At 39.1% G+C, this 22,324-nt stretch overlaps 1 long non-coding RNA gene across 3 annotated transcripts in view; it reads right to left on the bottom strand.

Annotated features, from left to right (window-relative positions):
• Positions 1-22,324, bottom strand: part of LOC140145913 (uncharacterized) — a 47,837-nt gene that overhangs the window by 8,528 nt on the left and 16,985 nt on the right. For 2 of the 3 annotated variants that reach the window (XR_011858147.1, XR_011858146.1), the window contains exons 2-6: positions 12,965-13,112; positions 11,151-11,247; positions 8,720-8,820; positions 1,744-1,904; positions 735-886 (exon numbers count right to left, since the gene is read on the bottom strand). This is a non-coding gene — a long non-coding RNA (uncharacterized lncRNA). The remainder of the gene's footprint in view (positions 1-734; positions 887-1,743; positions 1,905-8,719; positions 8,821-11,150; positions 11,248-12,964; positions 13,113-22,324) is intronic. The other variant, XR_011858148.1, reaches the window with a different exon arrangement.

The raw sequence follows: 22,324 nt of genomic DNA, 5'->3' as shown, positions 1-22,324 counted from the left end.
TGTTTGCCTATTTTTGCATTTTTCTCAAAAATTATAGCGCATTGGTGACAAGTAAGATATGTATATTATAGGGGCAAGGACTACAACTACTGCACTGGAAATTTTATTTCAGCACAGACAACTGTTGTGGGGTTACAGTCAAAATGAGGGAAACTCAGTATTTGATCAATAAATCAATAACTACTTGCCTTGAGTTGCTGAATTTTCAGTGCAGTAGTAAGTAGTAATGCAAAAATAGGCACTAAATTGGTCAGGGGTGTAGTACCCCCTTAAAGGGCAATTAAAAGATCCCAAAAAGCATGTTACATACCCCTTCATATTCTCCAGAGGTGATAATGTTTAATGAGGTTAAATGTAGGTCAACATTTCTTACAAATTTCAGTATATCGTTAGGTTTTCGTTTGGATCTAGACAAAACCCTATTGAAACTATAGAACATCTCCAGTTTACGCTCAAAGTATAGTTTTTAGTGCAATATGTATAGGCAAAGTTAGGCAAATTTAATTCTAGGCTATGAATACCTGTTGATGCATGACCCGTCTTCACTCAGTGTAATGCACCTGTTTTCTTATTTTAGTTCAATTATATTCATGAAATTGCAAAACAATATATTTTTCTGCTTATGATAAAGACTAATGTTGTTTTATCATTTTGTTAATTATGGAGACAAACCAAGTTTTTTTTCCAGACAACCCTGTGATGAGCTCCTTTAAAAATGTACTAGAAAAGCTTACCTTTCGTTCGTTTTCCTAAATCATCTTTACCAACTCAATCAACAGTCCATCCAGGCTCTTTGGTGTTCAAGTATCTCAAATAAACACCAGACACCTCGGGCCAATGCTTTACTTGTCTTCTCAGGGTACATTATTGTGAATTCCTGCTCAATCTGCAAACCAAAATATAACATGCATCATTATTTATTTACATTTTCTGTCTGTAAATAGGCAAATAAACAATTATTTTGGTTGTCAGACCTCGTCCGATCGAACCCTCTCCTGCCAATGAGGATGTCTTCAAATTTTAAAAGGTCCAAGGAAGCAGGGGAAACCAAAGAAGATGTAGAAGAAACAAGTAAAGGAGGCGAGGAAGTAGGTTGATTAGAGGAGGGATGCGGTCAAAGGCCGATTGTGTATGGTGATGTGAGTGAATCTGGTGACAAACCCTGATCAAAACAGGATTACTACATGCACATGTATCCTGTCACTGTCAGGTAAAAGGCCAGTTATGCCTGCCCGTGGAATGCAACATTTAAGGGGTACTACACCCTGGCCAATTTTGTGCCTATGTTTGCACTTTTCTCAAAAGTTATAGAGCATTGATGACAAGCAAGATATGTATATTATATGGGCAAGGGCTACGACTACTGCACTGGAAGTTTTTATTTCAGCACAGACAACAGTTGTGGAGTTACAGTCAAAATTGAGGGAAAACCAATATTTGATTAATAAATCAATAACTACTTGCCTTGAGTTGCTGAGTTGACTTTTCATACAATAAAAGTCAGCAATAAAATGCTGTTTTCCTTTCACATGTCATGATTGGCATCACTTACACATTCTTCTGTTGAATTCTACCATTATTACTACCATATTTGTTTTTAAATTGAATTGAATAAAATAATCTAAAACAGGCACTGTAAATTATACCTAATTATAAATACCTATTTTAAATATTGATACTCTTGCCCTGCAGTTGTGCAAAGTAATATAAAAACATGTGAAGTGGTCTATATAGAGTACATACCATTCCAATACTCAGAATTCTTGGAAACTGAGTTAATATTTCTGCCAAAGATGAGCTTTTCACCTAGTTTTGTTGAGCTTTAGCCATTCTATTTTTCCTGAATTTCGTCACTTCTGATGTATCTTCTCCAGTGTCCTTCTCAGGTTTCTTTTCTGTTTTATCTGAAAGACAGAGAGGTAATTTACAATTGATATTAGTGTATTCAATTGTTTGTTTACACAGTTGGTTCATCCAGACCCAACCAGTGAATGCAAAATGCACAAGCACAAGTTCACGAGTCTTACAATAATTCTGAACAAACCCTGATCACACATAATAATAATAATAAAAGACATTTATTAAAAGCGCACTAATGCATGCAAAGGCGGCCTCTAGGCGCTATAAAAACAGGTTTTTAAAACAACAGCGAAATTCAAATTACAAATAAATTCTATAACAGTATAATACAAAAGTAATTATTATTATTATTATTATTATTACAGGACATTTCTATAGCGCTCTACAGATAACACAGCGCTTTTGCTCCAACACAAAATACACAAGAAAAAAACTAAATAAAAACAACAACAAGAAATTACTGATTTGGAAAAAAGATACGTCTTCAGAAGACGTTTAAAAGCAGCCACAGATTCCGCTTCTCTGACATAAACAGGGAGCTTGTTCCAGTGCTGGGGCCCGAAAACGGTGAAACAGCAATCCCCGGCTCTTTTACTAGAGCGAACTGTATAGAGCCTTGTTTTGTCAGATGATGAGCGAAGCCTGCGACTGCTTCTAGATGAATCTGGATGATTATAAAACGTGACAAGATCTTGTAGATATGCCGGAGCAGTACCTGATATGCAGTTGTATATGTGCAACATGATTTTGAAATTAATTCTTTCTTTCACCGGGAGCCAATGGAGGGTATTCAACAAATCGGCAGAGCACCTGTCTCGTCCACATGCGAAGATCAGCCTGGCTGCTTTATTTTGGAGACGCTGCAGCCGTTTTAGATCCATTTCACGGGCACCATACATGAGGGAGTTGGCATAGTCTATGCGAGACAAGACAAGTGCTCTGACGGCATGATGACACGCATCCTGACTGAGAAAACGTCGTATCCGCCATAAGTTACGGATGTGAAAGTTGAGGGTTTTACAAAGATTGCTAATATGGGAAGACATATTAAGAGCTCCATCAAAAACAACACCTAAGTTCTTAACATTGGCAGATGGTTTGATTGAGTGGTTACCCAAGCTCAGCTCAATGACGGGAAGCTTATTGAGAGCTCTATTGGTGGCAATGATGAAAAATTCCGTTTTGTCCTGATTGAGCTGCAGCTTGTTATTAACCATCCAAGAGTTAATATCAGAAATACAAGCAGACATGTTATTGAGCACACGCTCACGGTCACCACTGACTTTAGGGTCAAAGGCAGCATAAAGCTGTATATCGTCAGCATAACAATGAAAGCATATGTTGTAACGACGAATGATTTCACCAACGGGAACGGTATACATGATGAAACACTGAGGGCCAATGATGGAACCCTGGGGTAATGAGTAAGTGAGCGTATAATTAACTACAATAGATAAAATCATACAACATGCCACATATAATCAAGGCAGTAATAGCATCAAAACATTGCTTAAAAAAGTTATACCATAGAATAATATTTCTTATACAATTGCATTCAAAAACATACATATAAGGCAAGCATATATAATATTGTAATAACAATTAAAAATACTACTGGAAAATGGTTATGCGAGGAACGTTCACATTGTGCTGATGCATGCAAAAACCCATCCGGGGAGGAACAAAAACCACTGGGCGATGCATGCATTAGAAATGCAATGCACCAAAACTTAACTGGTCCCCCGCATGGGTGCCTGCAACAATTAGCCAAATAAATTGTTTCCGAGTAGAAAAAAGGAACAACAAACAAACGCCAAGGAGCAGACACCACGAACAAGGGAACAGAAGCATAATAAAAACAAAGCTATTACTGATAACTTGAACAGAAACAATTGAGAAACAATCCGAAAGCTGCATAACACACGATCTTCATGCAGAACAAGAAACAATTACATAAAATATTGCTCAAACAAATTTGTTTTTAGAACTGATTTAAATTAATTGTCCAATGGTATTCTGATGCCTGATACTCGTAGGAAGCTCATTCCACAATGCAGGAGCGTACGCAGCAAAAGCTCTTGCGCCATAAGTGAGACTCTGCGGCATTCGAGACGGTTGCTTCAGAAGGTTTTGAGATGCTGAGTGAAGAGCATGCGCGGGCTCGTACCAATTGATCAGTTCCTTCAAGTATGATGGGGCAAGATCGTGAAGACACTTAAAAGTCAGAAGTAAGACCTTGTACTGAACTCGTTTACAAACTGGCAGCCAGTGTAGTTCAAGGAGAACTGGGGTGATGTGCTGGCACAGCTTAGTACACGAAACAAGTTTGGCAGCGGCATTCTGGAGTCTTTGAAGGCGATGCAATTGTTTTGTGGGTAGTCCAGCAAGTAAGCCGTTGCATGAGTCAATACGAGATGTTATGTATGCATGCACTAGCCTTTCAGTAGATGAGCGGTCCAAAAACATCCTGATCTTGCCCAGTTTATAGATGCATGCCCACCCTGCACAAAGGATGTTGGAAATATGAGATTCCATCGTGATATGTTCGTCAAACACTACTCCAAGGTTGCGAGCCTGCGAACATGGGGGTAACAACGGAATCGCTGATAATTACTGGATCGATATGTTACAGCTGGTGCAGTACCTCAGTCTTAGAGTCATTAAATTGCAACTTGTTAGTGACAGCCCAGGCTTTTTTGTCTTTCACGCACTGTTCAACTTGGTGAATGGCGGAGTCTTTGTCATCTGAATGGAAAAGAAGGTCAACTTGGGTGTCATCCGCATACATGATATGGCTGGTGTTGTGGCTCTTTATAATGTCACTGAGTGGGGCACTATAGAATGTGAAAAGTTGAGCTCCTGCAACCGAACCCTGAGGCACACCATAAACAAGATTTCGAGGACGCGATTCAGAATCACCAATGATAACTGTTTGAGTTCAACTATCCAAATGAGCGAAACCAGGAATGAACTGCACCGCAAATACCATAGCGCTCTTGAAGTCTGTCAAGGAGAATGGTGTGGTCTTACCTAGTCTATGCATGGTGTCAAAAGCAGCGCTTGGGTCCAGTAGGATCAGCGCTGCTTCCTGATGTTTGTCAAGTCCTTGCAAGATGTCGTTTTGGACACATAGTAATGCCGTTTCTATTGAATGATTGGGCATGTACGCAGATTGGGCTTCCGCGTTAAGATCATTGGACATAGAGTACTCTTGAACTTGTGTCAGGCAACACCTCTCCAGAAGTTTACCCATGAACTGCAATTGAGAAACCGGGCGATAATTCTTGAAAACGCTCTTGTCCAAATTTGATTTCTTCAGCGACAGAGACACTCTTGCTGTTTTAAAACTCGAAGGCACAGTTCCTAGAGACAGCGACTGGTTGATTATTTTGGTGACTACAGGGAGAAGACTCTCCATGCATTTTTTGAAGAGATCAGTTGGGATAGGATGAAGCGGACAGCTTTTCGTGAGAGAATCCATAATGATTTCGCGGATGTCATCACCTGAAAGTTCACGAAAAGTCTCAAATGAGCTAACACAGGAGCCTCCAGTTGCAGAAGATGTCTTGATCAACCAAGTGCAAGTCATTGCGGATCTTCCGAGTTTTTTCATCGAAGTATGTAGCAAATTTTGGGAAGGGCTAGTTTCAGCAGCGGGATTACATAACTTGTCAACAACGCGAAACAACTCCTTGCTGTCACAATCCTCTATCTTGGATCGGTGATGGTTACGCTTTGCCGTCTCAAGCATAGTCTTGTAGCTTTTGCTATGATCGGCATAAATTTGCTTGTCTATTTCAAGTTAGGATTTGGTGTACTTTCTTTCCTCCTGACGCTTCTTCTGCTTTGCCAATCGTAGTTCGTCGGTGTACCAGGGACAGTGCGGTCTGACAATTACAGACTTCTCAACAAGCGGAGCGTGCTTATTGAGGAGCATGCCCATTACCGTTTCATATTGGTTAACCAGTTCTTCCAGATCAGATGCAGGACTAGTATCGAGTGACGATGACTCAATATCACGCATGAATTCAGTTGTGTCTATGTCTCTGATTTTGCGATTATTTCGTAGTCTTTCTGGGTGCTTTGGGGGGTTGTAGATTGAGGTAGCAGCCAACAGGATAATGATCAGAGAATATCTCTGGAATTATTTCAACTACACCTATGATGACATTAGATGTGTCACGACTGATCATCAAATCTAAGGTATGTCCTGATTTATGCATTGCGCCATTGATATGATGTTGCAAACCAACCGCGTCCAACAGATCTTGGAAGGCTCTGGCAAATCGGTCGTCTGCGTCGTTAACGTGGCAGTTGAAGTCCTCTAGGAGAATTATCACGACAGGTATGGCTGAAATGGTCTCAAGGAATGTCCCAAACTCCTCGAGAAACATAGACTGAGTAAGTTTATTTTCCGAGGAGGGTGGTGGGCGATATATATTAAACACCCTGACAGAAGATCCTTGGGAGATTGTCATATCCATATATTCGAAACTCGGGTACACTGTACCCTTATTGATAACAGGATGGTATCCTTTTTTGAGGATGAAACAAATTCCACCGCCTCTTCCGGATTTTCTAGGCGACTGGAAATAGTCAAAGTTAGGCAAGGTGTAACATATGTCCGCAAATGTAAAATTGTCTCGCTCGTCACCACATAGAAACGATTCTTGAATGGTGAGAATATCAATTTCCTTTCTGATTATAAAATCACATTGAATGTAGCAACTTTAGTTTGAATATGAGGTTTGGTTGTCTTACGGAAAGTTTTCAGCAGTTTTACATTCGTTTAGAGCGCTCTGCTGATTATGGTTGATAGGGATATATTGGAATGATTCACTGCAGGCCTGCTCGTCTGGCAATTGGGTATTGAATCGCGACTAATTGTAACAATCGAGGGGATTTTTTGCTGTTTATTTCTAGATTTACCCGCTCGACAGCCGCGTCTGGTTTTCTTTCTGGCAGATATACCAAGCTCATTGATGATGTTCCATGTCTGTGCATCAACCTTGTTCTGAGGTGTTTATCACACTTTCCGCAATATTGATCAGCGTGGAATTGGTGTATTGCAGAGTAGGAATTGTTAAAGTACTAGTTATAAACAAATCGATATGTCGATACTTTTTCGATACGGTAAATATGCGGAGATTGTACACACGCAATAGCTCAATGTATAAAAGAGCACAGTAGTCGAGACGAAAATGAAGTAAAATACACCAAAACATAACAGTTAAAACAGTTTCTGCAGCACAAAATATTCTTGATGATCAGATAAATGCAGCAATAAAGTAAAATTTAAAATTTGAGTCAAATACGGTAAAACAATCAAGTTGATTTCCAGCCCGATGTGATGAGCAGCCAGACGAGCGCCATCCACACAATATGGCACACACACCCCTACCATGTACTGTTATAATGAAAATAGGTACCCGTGATTGTTTCCAATATTGCTGTCAACTGTCAGCACGCTCCATGAAATTCTTTATAATGGGGTATTTTACTAAAGTACGCAAATGTGGTTGACCACATTGTTTCAAACATTTTTGGTTATAATATCTGAAGGAAATATTGGCTAGGGTAATAAGAAGATATGGGCTTTCTTCTGATACCAAATTCGTCCTTTTGATGGTGAAAAGTTGGGGATGATGCTGTCCTTCAGGTCATACACTTTTAATTAAATAAATAGGTTAAGAAATAACCACTGGCCTATCCTCCAAAATAACAACAACAACAACAAAATGTTAATGTTATTTTTTAAATGCAGAAAAGTCTGACCTGCAGATGCTTGACTAGACAATGCGAATAGTCTATCCATATATTATTGATAAAACTATTACACAGGAGAATATCCCTAGGCAAACACATTCATAATGAAGGGGAGGATAGGGTCTATGTAAGGTTCATTATGCTCTTTGTTCTCCCCATCTTGAAATTTCCCATGTTTATATACAGTGTAATGGGCTTTAAGAGCCAATCTCCCTTATTATGTACCCATCTGTGATACAAAAAAAAATAGAATTTTCTCTAAAAAATAATTTTGGTACATATTAGCACCAACAACTCACATGTAAAATATGAGCGTGCACAGCGCCCTCGTTCAGCTTGAAAAAATTCTTGAAATTTCAGCCTCTCTGAGCCTTACTTGCAAATGGTAAACTTTGGAGGTGCATAACATCGTGCACCATCATCATCCCAACCTGCATTTTGCATTTTTTTAAAGTACCAAATGGTTACATTACAAAAACCAAGAAAAAAAATGGGATCTTGATGGCGCACAAAATCAGCAAATCCAATGATTTGATGAAAAGCGCCCTCGTGCAAACTTCAAAGCATCATAACGGGCTGCGCCATCAAGATCCCAAGTCCGAACAAGTTTGAAATTAAAGACTTCCATGGCAAGTTTCATTTTTCAGCAAAAAATTTTTGGGATTTCGTTGGCGCACCGAGTTAACAGAGGTCAAAGGTCAAAATTTCCTATTTTCGCACATTTTTGCACGCCTGTATTATTGCGCGCCAACGTCACCTGACTCTCCGAATAGGATTTCATCAAAGAAGAGGTAATTCTCTGCAAGAACTGAAAAAATTAGCTTGGGATCTCTTGATCTTCATATTTTTCTGATTTTTTGAAAATGGACTTAGCCTCATTTTTTACTATCCTCTACCTATGATAGACGACAGGCAGGTCCAATATTTTTTTCGTAGTGGGTACCGGCTGCGCCCGCATCCATTACTCAAAATATTGGACCTGCCTGTCATCTATCACACGGTAGAGGATACAGTAGTAAAAACAAAAATTCCTATCGTTTATTCTCTAAATGAGGCTTCATTGGAGTGGTGTTTAGCTAATTGCAAGGCTTACTTTTTTTACCATTCTTGCAAGTCCTGGCATATTTCAACTGTATGTGCTTCAATTCTTCCTCTCCCTGGCCGGCCACTTGAACCTTGACAAAACCATGCTTCCTAAAATGAATAGAAATTATTTATACTAGCATTACTTAATATGAGTATAACACTTATACTTATATGAGTATAAGTATTTTGCAAGATTGACTTTTGCTGTACTCGAGTAGAAAAATAGTTTGCTGTAGCATAGTGATTGCATAATGCGTGGTGTACGCACAGCATGCCTAAACCCTGCAAAACAGCAAAAGGCATTCTTGCAAAATACTGTACACAGTTATGCATGTAGCATTGTAAGACCAGCCGTTTTAAGAGGAAGATTAAAATCCCATGTAGGGATGCAATGAAAATCATGAAGACAAACCCATTTGTAGTTCTAGAAAACAGCTAATCTGTGTGCCCATAGACACTGAAATACCTTTCAACTTTTCGGTTCCTTCGTTTTATTCAAAATTTCGGATTTTGACAAAACTCCAGTACCTACAGTCTTGATTTTTGCAGAGTCCCTTACCAAAGTGAACAGCTAATTAAGCCTTCACTAGGCTGTTACTTAGCAGAAGTTTGAACAGCCAGTAGCTTAGCTTAGCTAGCTGTACCTAATCTGCACTAATTCGTCATTTTGAAGGCTGTTTGAACAGCTAATATCTGAAGGCTAAATTACCTGTTCAGTGAAGGCTTTCAAACAGCTATTTGAAGGCCTTCATTTGTGGTAAAGGGTATCTCTGTTTACTTAAGTACATTACAACCATGTAAAAACCAGAATTTAACATTTTTTAGGGCGTTCTCTTCAGCAAATGTTATAATATGGCTTTAAGTTTATAATGGACATGTGCGGATCCCAGAACTTCATTTGTGCAATGTAAACAGATCATCAGAGCTATGAGAGATCAGTATATGAAAATATTAGGTGACGAAAAAAGAAAACCATGTTCTACGAGGCCCAACCGACCCAGATTTGGCATTTGGGAAACTTTTTAATGTAAAATCCGCCATGGGTGCTTAAAAAAAAGAATTTTGCGGTTCTCAGCTTTAGCGTTTGCTATATTCAGAGAATATAAACCTGTGGGCCACTTCACATTTCCCACTTCTATCCAGAAACCAATTGTTATATTACTATGAAGTAAACAAAAAAATATAATTTAGGCCAACTGAATCTACATGTACAAACAGACTGTCTATACAATGAATTGAGCGGCATAGTGGAAGCTAAAATTAAAAAATACAGTGGTCCCTCCTTGATCTAGACTGTGACAGGGCTTCCTGTCACTATCTCTGAGGATCCGGAGGATGCTGATGAAGAGCACACATGTGCACCTGTGGCGTGAGCGGAGGTCCAAATGCCGCCTTGGACCAGATCCCCTCAAGCAGTTGCAAAGATACAGGAACAGCAAGGGTGTACATTGCAATGTACAAGCACAACTGTCTCAATCAGAAGAAATATGCAAATGAGCTCATTAATATGCATATTTTCTGTCATCAGTTTGCATGGGTAACACTTGTATCTGTCACTACCCACATGCCAAGCGGCATCAAAATCAGACTTTGCTTTCTTGGTTCACCTTTTTGGCGTGAAATGGTTGATGAGGGACATCTGTACATACATCCAAGCAAAAGCTAAGTGTCAACATGCTGGCGACCCACAAAAAGTAAAGAAAAAAGTATGCCAACTGACCGACCGACCTTACTTCAAAAGACTGCTTGCACATAGAGCAGGGCTTTCTTTTCGTTTGACACCTAATATCGTTGAATAAGTTCATCAGGTTTGTTGATTAAATAAACAAGAGACATTTTTGTGTGACAAAACCAAGTGAATTTTTACTCACTACAATATTTCGTCCTTTACATCGGAGGACTTCATCTGGTATGACTGATATGGTCATCTAGCTGATCCACTTTCCCGGGAGATGGGTTTCCGGTGATGGAGTCTTTAAAAGCGGATCATATGTGTGGCCATATACGTGGCTAAGGCCACTAACAAAAAGTACACTCGCTCTGAACGCAAGTTATCAGAAAAAGAACGGACCAAATCAGCAATTTCTGATCATGTTGCCCGGGCCAACCATGTTATTAATTGGGATGATTCAAAGATCCTTGGGCGGGAGCACAACAAGACGTCTAGAGAAGTTCGAGAAGCCATGGAGATAAGAAGAAGGGGGAGCAAGACCTTAAACAGAGAGTAGGGCACATATTTCCTTAGCCACGTATATGATCCGCTTTTAAAGACTCCAAAAGAGTCTAAGCATCACTGGAAACCCATCTCCCGGGAAAGTGGATCAGATAACCATATCAGTCATACCTATTGTAGTCAGAAATATTGTAGTGAGTAAAAATTCACTTGGTTTTGTCACACAAAAATGTCTCTTGTTTGACACCTAATAATATATACTTACATAGCCTGTATGAGCTGTACATCCGGGCAGATCCTTAAGAAAGGGAAAGGCCCTTACAACAGCTTGAGCCATTGCATCCTTGATAAATGAGCCTGGACTGCAAAAGAATTACAATATGTAATTATATCGCTCATTCTACAAAATCCGGTGCCAATCCACTAAAAAAAAATAGAAAAAATAAAAGTTGTTCAAAAAGACCTGCTTTTTGTGTTTTTTAAAAGTAAATGTATCACTACTTTCAGATGTAAAAATTGCCAACACCACTTGCATATTTTTCTTTCAGGAAGTCATGATGTTTTTTAACACTAAAACTCAATGTAATGTGAGCTACGTTACCGACTATAAAATGGGCTGGTTTTACTCAATCCAAGGTCATAAAAAGCAAATTAAAGATCACTTGAGTGAAATGTAAAACAGATTTCACCATTCCATAGAAGTTTTGAAGATGCGTAAATGAGTGTGTAACGTAGCTCACAGTAACGTAGTTCACTGGTTTTTAATGTTTTTAATGTGATTTGCGAACGTTAGAACGTTATGTCGGTTAATTCTAATATAAATGGGGTTCGACCACTGGTAGCTTTCACATATTATTAGGAAGTACATGTAATACAAGTGCATACTATAGAATTCTGGTAACGTAGCTCACCAATCTTAACATGGTCGGTCGAAATTTCAATGTTTACAACATTTCTATGCCAAAAATGCTACAGCATCACGATTTTTACTGTGATTTTTAAAAACCTATAAGTGTTTCCTTTCAAAAACCACAAATTACATTGATACCTCTGTTTTACTTTTTTCCAATAACGTGTGTTAAAAAGGAGTAACGTAGCTCACAGCGTGGGTGCAATTTATTTTAGAATTACACAAAGACATTTTAATCACTAAAAAATAATGTTGATAAACAATATGATGGTGCGTTATCTAAATAAAAAACAACAAATATGTAAAGAAATCGCATTTATTCAAAGAAAATATTCAGGGTTAGATGTGACACTTGAGCTGTGGAAACGCATTTTTAGCGATTTTTGAGCCTTTGCAAGGGTTAATCAGGCTGAAGAAAGCATTTAAAGTATGGAAAACTATATATGTCCGTGTAGATCTCGTTGAGTTCTACCAGAAAAACAACATATTTGATGCCCTAAATGCTCGACAAAGTTTTTGTGGACCAAAGAATGGAAAAAAGGCTATTGGCACCGGATTTTGTAGAATGAGCGATATATAGTGGATGTATTTTGTTTCCACAGAAAGTGTCGAGTATTATTTCTGCCATATCCTCTCAAAAACAAGTTTTATAAGTATTTAGGTATCATTTTCTGCAACTTTCATCTCACCATGACCCCTCATTTTACTGCCATTTTTTGGCAAAATTGAGCTGTGTGGTGCTTTCCAAAAAGGTTGCACTTCAAATATTTCCTAAAAATCAGACTGTAATTATAACGATGTGCCGCTTTAATACTACATGCATGCTTAAAAGTTTTCAATGAAACACACACAACTATTATAATAAGGTCCTTGCTGACCCTTGTATGCATGAGAGCATTTTATGAAACTTAGAACTTGCCACCAAAATTTAGCACTTTTTCAGATTTCTCCCCAAAATGATTAGTACCCATCAATTGTTTTTGAAATGATCTAAAACTACATGTATAACCTAATATGACCCATAATATAGCCCACCTCTACTATAAATAGCTTCTTTGCAGGGTCATATTTCTTTGCACATAAGGCCTGATATATCTTTTTATTAATTTGTATGCTATAATTTTCTGAATATATATAATATACCATTCATATAAAGAAATGTTGCTTACCTATACCCATACCGTGAAATTATATGCTGTACCAGAATGTTGTTTACAGTGTTATAGTTTCATTGATGGTGAAGAGATGCTTCTTTATGTTGCCATTTTTGAGTAGTTTTCGGCCTTCTGTTGAGGTGTTCAAAATACTCCCAACATCCTGTGAAAAGAATTTTGAAAAGACAAAATTACACAAATTTGCAATTCAGTGTGCAGTCATGTCTGGAACGCACCAATTTCATACTGTATGTGCACTTTCTGTGTGTTGGTGCCAATTTAGGCTTTAAGCATTTGTATGTGAGGTGCGCCCTTAATTCAATAAGCGATCTAAATTTAGCTCATCTCTGGACTTGCGCAGAAGTCGTGTAAACAATCAGACAGACAAAATGGCGGAAAGTTACCCGTGGTAATTACAATTTGTTCTACCACTGAATGCACTAAAATCACTAAAATCAGACTAAATAGCTATCGTACAGTATTATAGATTATCAACGAGTATTAAAGAGATATTAAAGAATTGGTTTGTAAGTGAAAACTGTGTTTGGTGCGTATGTTCAACGAATCCCAGGTTACATTCTGCAAAGTAGGGAATGATCTGTCTCAAATAGGCCAAGAGTTCGTTCGTCAGGGCGAAGTTTTGGTAAAACCCCTACATTAAGTAGAACAAATAGTAAATGTTCTAAAGTTGAACAAAGGTTTATGACATGCTATAAGGTTCATAAGTTGAACCATTGTCATAAAATAGAACAGGTATTGCCGTAGAGTCGCAAATTGGCGAGATTTATGGCGAATAAACAAGGTTCTATTTATAGAGCAGTGCAGTGTCGAGTGACAACACACAGTGCAGTACGCCTGTGTGTGTATACTGTATTGCAAGCTTTTCTGTGATATCAATCAGGGCTGTACAGCAATCGGTACATGTTCATGTGTATAGCAAATAAGCTTATAGAAATACAGTACATCTGTAAACAAGCTAAAAGTTATTTCAGGGCTATTCACATGACAGTGCATGTACATCTTTATAGCATACATTGTACACGCTTGATAAATATAAATCAAGTCAAAGAAATATCAGTCATGTGACAGTGCTTCCCATGTCTGTTCAACAAGGATATTTAAATGAAAATCGAGGCTCTACAGTGTTTTGTGTGCGTAAACTCTGTATAGCAAATAATTATTTGTGCAAGTTTTAAGCAAAAATTGAGATTCGTGTGCATCTCGCATACCGCATTCATGTAGCACGCCGCAAATTTATGCGTAACAAAGCATACATACTTGCAGACATACTCCTATTGATTTTAGGATTTTAAGGCAAATATACACGCACAACAGACGCTTTCTTGATTTCGAGCATAAATCAAGGCTTTTCGAATAAAAATATTAGCGTGCTTTGGCGAAAATAGGCCTGCATCGGTAGGATTCGGTACAAACTGTGTACAATAAATCGCATTCGCATAAGAATCGTGTGTAAACAAACATGGCATTATAATCCATGCCATAGCATGTGTGTCAAAGCTACAATTGAGGAGCTTATTTAAGCAAAATTAAGTTTCGGTGCTTTTCGCATATTATATTGCATCTGCATAGCACGCCGCAAATTTGCGCGTAACAATAAGACGCATCCCTTTCTTGATTTTAGGCGTAACGAATCAAGGCATACATACACGCATACAAAATATATACTTGATTTAGGGTGCATGCAATAGTTATACCCTTTCTTGATTTAAGGCGATATTGAATCAAGGCATACTTACATGCAATACTTACCCTTTCTTGATTTAAGGCGAACTCGAATCAAGGTCAATATACATGCATGACATACTCTTTCTTGATTTCAGAATAAATCAAGGCTTTTCGCAAAAATACTAGCGTGCTTTTAAAAAAAAAATCGCTCGAAATTGTGTGTAAACAAACATTGCATAATAAGCCAAGCATATCGCAAGTGTCTCAAAGCTACGACTGAGGGCTCCCTTCATCCAACAAATAGATTGTGAAATAAAGTTGAGGCACAAAGGAGAGTAATAAAATGAGCAATAAAAGTACAAGTTCTTCTGCTCACAGGAGTAGCAAAAGGTCATCCAGAACTTCACTATCGAAAAACACAGAGTATGCCCTCCTTGAGGCAGCCACCAGAAAAGCGGAGTTGCAATGCCGCGCCGAGGCACTCAAATTAAAACAGTCTCTGGAAAAAGAAGAGTTTGAGCTGCAGGCTAAAGCAAGATACCTAAAGCAAGCTCTGGAAAAAGAAGAGTTTGAGTTACAGACTAGAGCAAAAGACTTGCAACAAAAGAGGGAGCTGCTAGCCATGGAGACAGAAATAAATGTCGAGGAAGCAAAAATAGCTACATTAGAGAAATACGATGACGAATCAAAGAGCAGAAGTAGCAGGACATTATCGGAAGATATTCCACCAATTCTAATTAGTGACAAAATTTCAGTTAGTCGTTGGTTAGAAGATACCAAAGAAATTCAAGGTGCTACAGGCCCAACTCCATGGGAAAGTCCCAGTGACAATACAACAAAGTTGGATATTGTGAAAGAGCAAATCAATATGATCTCTGAGGTGCACTGTGATGTACAGCAACCAAAGAAACAGTTGTCTACCAGTAGTCCAGTGCAAATTGACACCCCATCACAAATTGACGCCGGTCAATTGCCGTCAACTGCAGCGCCGGTGAATATGGGAAAGTTGTCAACTAATAGTCCTTTGCAAATCGGCACCCTACGACGAAATGACACCAGTCAATTGTTGTCTACACCAGCGCTGGTGGATATGGGAATATTGTCGACTAGTAGTCAAGTACAAACCAGTATCACACCACAAAATGATGCCAGTCAATTGCCGTCAACAGCAGCGCCGGTGAATGTGGGAAAGTTGTCAATTAGTAGTCCATTGCTAATCAGTATACCATCACAATATGACACAGGTCAATTGTCAGCCATAGCAGCACCGGTGGATACAAACAGAGATCAGTCAAAAGAGAACAAAACTCCAGCTGGACAATTCAAGACACATCCTAACAATGACATGAAACTACATCTAGGAAATTCACCCGTATTCATGAATGCAAGCAAGGGTCAACCTACGAGTATGACAGTGCCTACCATGGCAACACAGAATGTAAACAATGAGAGTTTACAACAAAGGGATCCAGCCAATAGTGATCTTGGCAAGTTAACGCAATTGCTCATCACACAACAAGTTAGAGCACAACTGCCAGCACAGAAGATCCAAGTATTTAGCGGTGATCCATTAAAGTTCACCACATTCATGAAAGCCTTTGAATACGGAGTAGAAGACAAAATTTTAGATAGTAGAGACAGAATTAATTACTTATGGCAATACACCTCAGGTGAACCCAAAAGCTTAGTGAACAGCTGCTTGTATTACACAGATGCCAATGAAGGATATATCAAGGCGAAACAGCTCCTTACGAAAAGGTTCGGTGACAGTCACAAGATTGCGCAAGCTGTTTTGAAGAAAGCAAAGGAGTGGCCAGACGTCAAGGAACAGGCTAGTTGCCTTAATGAATTTTCATTATTCCTGCTAGAATGCCACAATATGATGCAAGCTAACAGTCCCTTGAAAGAACTGGACAACACAAGTAGTCTGCAACTGTTGGTTGGTAAACTACCGTATAGGCTTAAGAACCTATGGAGAGCCAAGGTGTATGATATTCAGGAAGAAAAACTGAGAACCGTTGGCTTCAAAGACTTGGTTGACTTTGTGAGTCGCCACGCACAGATCGTCGCAAATCCAGCCTTTGGTACAATTAGCAGCGACACCAAGAGTAATAGCAGAAATCAACAGTATGACAACAAACCGAAGCCAAGAACTTCAAGTTTCGTCACCGGTACCCAAAGTGAAGAGAAATCGCCTCAAAAACAGTGTCTTTACTGTGATACTTCAACACATACACTGGAAGTATGCAGGGTGGTCCAGAAGAAACCATACGATGAAAGGGTGGCTACTCTGCGGAAACTGGGCGTGTGTTTTGGCTGTGTCAAGAAAGGATCTCACTTCGTCAGAGACTGTACAAAAGAGTCAAATGCATCACCTGCAAAGGCAGGCATCCAACCGTTTTGCACCGTGAACGAGGCGAAAGAGACCCCCAGAAGTCAGAAGTAGAGGCATCAACTACATGTGGTTTGACTGGGACAGGATGCATGGCATCGGTATTATCGGTGGTGCCGGTAACCGTACTGTCAAGAGACACAGGCAAAGAAGTCAAGACATATGCTCTGCTGGACAGCAAGAGCACTGCTGTATTCTGCTCCAAGAATCTGAAGAGTAAATTGGCTATGAAAGGAACAAAGACAAAGATCAAGGTCCGAACCATCAATGGAGATAAAGATGTCGACACATACAAGTTATCAGGTTTGGAGGTAACAGATGCTGATGGTAAAATCAACATTGAATTACCTGTTGTTTACACCCAGGACTCCATACCAGTCAAGGTGGAAGATATGGTCTCCAAAGAAGATCTGACTCCATGGCCATATTTACAAGATATAACAGTACCTGAGTTGCGGAAAGGGCAAAGAGTCGACCTGCTTATTGGGAATAATGTCCCAAGAGCATTGGAACCACTGGAAGTCATCCAGAGTCAACACAACGGTCCATACGCATGTAGATCAGCATTAGGCTGGGAGATACATGGGCTTACAAAGTCAAGAGCTACATCAACAACAACAAGTATGGCTTCTGTACATAGAATCTCTGTTGAGGACTTGCATAATGAGTTGGCCGACCCGTACAACCATGATATTAATGAGCGGACGAAAGAAGACAGACCACAAAAGTCAATAGGTGACAACATGGTGGTGAAGTCGATTCATTTAAAGGATGGCGACTGTCAGATGAAGCTGCCACTTAGTAACCAGGAAGTTACATTCCCGAACAACAAGACAATATCAGAAAGCAGAACCTCCCCCCTGAAGAGAAAAACCCAAAGAAAGCCACAGGTCAGGGAAGAATATAACAGAGCCATAAGAGAAGGTTCTTCACCCTCACAATGGCAACATGTTGACAAAGCACAGAACCCGGCTGATGAATGCTCGCGGGCTCAAACAGTAAAAAATTGCCTCAGCAACAGTAGATGGCCTAGAGATCCAGAATTTCTATGGAAGAAGAAGACCGAGCAGCCAAGGCAACCATGTAACAGTGATGAGAACCAACTGGATAACGATCCAAAATATGAGGCATCCGTTAACGCCATTCAAGTAGAGGAACACAAAGATCCTATTGTCAAACTACTGCGACATTATTCCAAGTGGAATTCCTTGAAGAGAGCGGTCGCATACCTACTGAGACTGAGAAGAATGTTGCTGCAAAAAAAAAAAAAAGAAAAACAATGCAGCTGCCAAAAATGACACAGAAGAAACCCAATCTAGACAATCCTTAGAACCAACTCGAGAGTCCCACCTGTCAGCGGATGATCTCCAGGAAGCAGAGGAAGCGATTGTTCGCTACATCCAGCAAGAAGCATTTGCTGAGGAGATCAGTGCTCTGAAAGCGACACCAGATCAGAAGATCACCTGTAAGAAGAGACAGAAAGTAGGATCCTTAGACAACCTGGATCCTATGATACTTAATGGGATACTACGAGTTGCCGGAAGACTCTGCAACGCTCCTATGCCAGATCATGTGAAGCATCCAATGATTCAAACTGGAACTGTCACACAGAGTCCCCAGGAGTGGATGTGTCCCCAAAGAAATTTACAACCAAGAGATGTGGTGTTAATAGTCGGCGACCAGGCACCACACAAATCATGGACTCTAGGCTGCATTCAAGAAACATACCCAGACAAGTATGGAGCTGTCCGCAGCGCCAAGATCAAGACACAAACCACAGAACTTGTGAGACCAGTCACAAAACTTTGTGTATTGCTTGAGCAAGATAGCCCATTACAAGGGCCCAAGGACATGAACTAAAAAGACACGGCGAGCCCCCGGCGCCTAATCTGGGACACCAACTGGAAGTTTACTTTTAGTTGATGGGGGTACTGGTAACCCCAAGTCAGACGAAAAACAACACTGACTTTAAGGGCCTTGAGCCCATCCAGCCATGCAGTCATCATTATGATGAGATACCAGTGTGAGAGCATGCAGACACTACCAGTGTGAACCTACCAGTGTGGGGTGAGTGTGAACCTACCAGTGTGAACCTACCAATGTGGGGTGAGTGTGAACCTACCAGGGTGAACCTACCAGTGTGGGGTGAGTGTGAACCTACCAGTGTGAACTACGAGACCCATGAAGACATGCAGATGTTGGAGCGGTGGAAGTTTCGACTGCTAATCAACATGGTGCAGGTTTGCAGACAGCAGTCTACCATGTTGACTGTTGTGACAAGCAAAGTGAACTTCAAACTTTCATTTATAACCACTGCCAGAACTGAGAAAGTTTACTGTACAAATTTTGCACTGTGAAAACGCTGACGAATGTGGTAAAATGATAATTTGCCGGGTAAAGTGAAACTCTGATATGCAGCCGCCCTTGTTGGGTTTCCTTAGGATGTCAAAAGGGATTGTTTTGTTCTGAGTTAGGCCTTTTTGTCATATTTCATTTGCCCATGGCATAGCATATCATATTTCATTTTACTTTGCAATAAGTCACTTAAATTTGAGATTGTGGACAATTTCACCAGCTAGGTGTGAACTACAGGTACACGATAACATGTACATAGCCACTGATCAACTTGGACATTTGCTGATGGCAGGTTACAAACATTGGAAATGAGAGACAGTAAATGCATCATCTTAGAACCAGCATAGTTTTTGTGAAATTTGGTTTTTATAGCTCATTGGATTGAGCCTGCTACTTGCAAAAATTGCCACACATCACATGTCAGCACGCGTAGTAAAATTCACACAGTGCTCCAGTCACCAGATTGAACTGTTTGCATATATTGAACACTTGGATGGACATTAGAAATCTACAAATAAGTTGTATAAAGACAGCTTTAAATTTCAGCCTACTGACATTTATGATTGAGAAATTGGTTGAGTTTAAATTAGTCCAAATTTGGACAATTCTATCAGAGTTCAACTAAACTAATCTTTTTTGGTTTAAATTGAGCTTCACAGTGTGATATAGTAAACATTTGGGTTTCATTTCTGGCAAAATTAATTGTCAAATCTTCTGTGCAATTTTGCACTGTTTTTGTTTGTGAAATGTTTCATTCATTTTCTGTGGAAAGTTTACTGAATCACACCATGAAGTATCTTTATCAGAACAATCAGGATTTTAGAAATCTAGCTTCATATTCTGGTTTACTCCGGTCTTTGAACTAGATCATTTATTCATCATTTATTGGATTAGCATGATTATAATTAACATATCATGTTGGTAATGCTCGTTATTGCCTCATTAGATTTGAAGTGCTTCTTTAGGTTTTATAACATTTACCATGTGCACTTGAGGCTTGAGTAAAGCTTTAATTGACATGTATATTTACATGTAGCTTCTCCATGTGACTTGGTATATTTGCTGGGCTCTTGTTTGCCCTGCCAATTGTTTCATCCCAATTGCTCAGTGCATTTGGCACTGTTCTTGTTTTGGTCATTGTTTTTGAGTATTTACCAGATCACATGGTGAAGTGCTTTTGTTTACAAATAAGTAAAGTCAACATTTTGCATAAAATATTGTGCTTTCGAGGTTTGGCTCTATTTAGCCTAAGGTATTTTTCAATTGTTCAGTTTTAAATTTAAACCTGCTCAAAGGACCAAGTTATAGAGTTGGATGATTTGGATATCATCATTATCATATGAACTGTGAAAGGACACTATATAGTATAACTGCTTACAATGCAGCTTTCAAAGTAGCAATGCTACTCACTGGTCTTTAAAGAACCAGTACAGTCTATGAAAGAAGGACAACTTGACACACAGCAGAGTTAATCTTCATGAAAGGTTTCTTTATTGTGCATTCACCTGCATACAGATGTTTGCTATTTACATGAAATGTTGTCAAATTATGTTTGCGTTATATTTAGTAATCCGCCAGATCACATTTTAGTTTTGGTCACTTCGTTTTACATTGTTTGAGATTTTGGAGTGAATTTACAAGGTGTCCGTTTCTAAATTGGGCACTCAATTGTTGTCAGTCAATTTAGGAGTAATTGAAAGCGCAGCGTTCAATTAGGGGCCGGAATGTTGGTGCCAATTTAGGCTTTAAGCATTTGTATGTGAGGTGCGCCCTTAATTCAATAAGCGATCTAAATTTAGCTCATCTCTGGACCTGCGCAGAAGTCGTGTAAACAATCAGACAGACAAAATGGCGGAAAGTTACCCGTGGTAATTACAATTTGTTCTACCACTGAATGCACTAAAATCACTAAAATCAGACTAAATAGCTATCGTACAGTATTATAGATTATCAACGAGTATTAAAGAGATATTAAAGAATTGGTTTGTAAGTGAAAACTGTGTTTGGTGCGTATGTTCAACGAATCCCAGGTTACATTCTGCAAAGTAGGGAATGATCTGTCTCAAATAGGCCAAGAGTTCGTTCGTCAGGGCGAAGTTTTGGTAAAACCCCTACACTGTGTACATGTACAGCTGTCCGTCACCTGACAACAAGCGCCCTACGCCCAAGATGCGCACATTGATGCACTTAGCGTATTTCACTGCAATTGCTACGCTCAGTAAAATATTCACTGCGATCTGTGCTGTATGATGTGTCCCAGATTAGACTGAAGACATAGTAAGAACATTTTTCACCAGCTACAATAAAATATATCATCTTACGATCATCATTATTTTTTCTCTCCATATTCCCCATTCCACACCTGCATACTCAGTTTGATACAGCATGCAGTTTCATCTCCTATGCTAAATTACGTCATATTTCGTATTTAGGCTCCAAACCTGCAAAATATTTATCTAAATTTTGTTTTGAACTCACAAAATTTTCAACAACGGAATGTCATATGAACTTCATATTGCACACAATATGGGAGTATACCATATGCTTTGGAAATTGTTGATAAAGGAATTGGCTTTTTTTAGGGAGTGGTCAGTGAAACATAACCTAACCTACACAAATTTTATGATTAGTTGGTCTAAGCTGTCGCGTGCAAAGTAAGTTTTTTGTGCTACATCTCAAAAACAGGAAATCATATCAAATTGTTGTTACTCACAAGTTTTAGGTAGTTATTCTCCTTTTGAAATATGTTACAAAAAATTTTATGGCAAAGAAATTTGTTTATTTAGGGAATAGTTCTTGAAAACATCCATAATGCTGAGTTTTTATAGGCCAAATAAACATGTTTTCTAACGAATATTAGGTTGTTCTAATTCAACGCCTATAATTATTGTTGAAAACAAATAATATAACAAAGTAATAGGAATTTGTCATAAATCATTCAT

The sequence above is a fragment of the Amphiura filiformis genome, chromosome 2 (genome assembly GCF_039555335.1).
Source record: "Amphiura filiformis chromosome 2, Afil_fr2py, whole genome shotgun sequence".
Taxonomy (NCBI): domain Eukaryota; kingdom Metazoa; phylum Echinodermata; class Ophiuroidea; order Amphilepidida; family Amphiuridae; genus Amphiura; species Amphiura filiformis.
The sequence above is the reverse complement of the archived record's forward strand: the minus strand, read 5'-3'. Positions and strand labels throughout refer to the sequence as shown.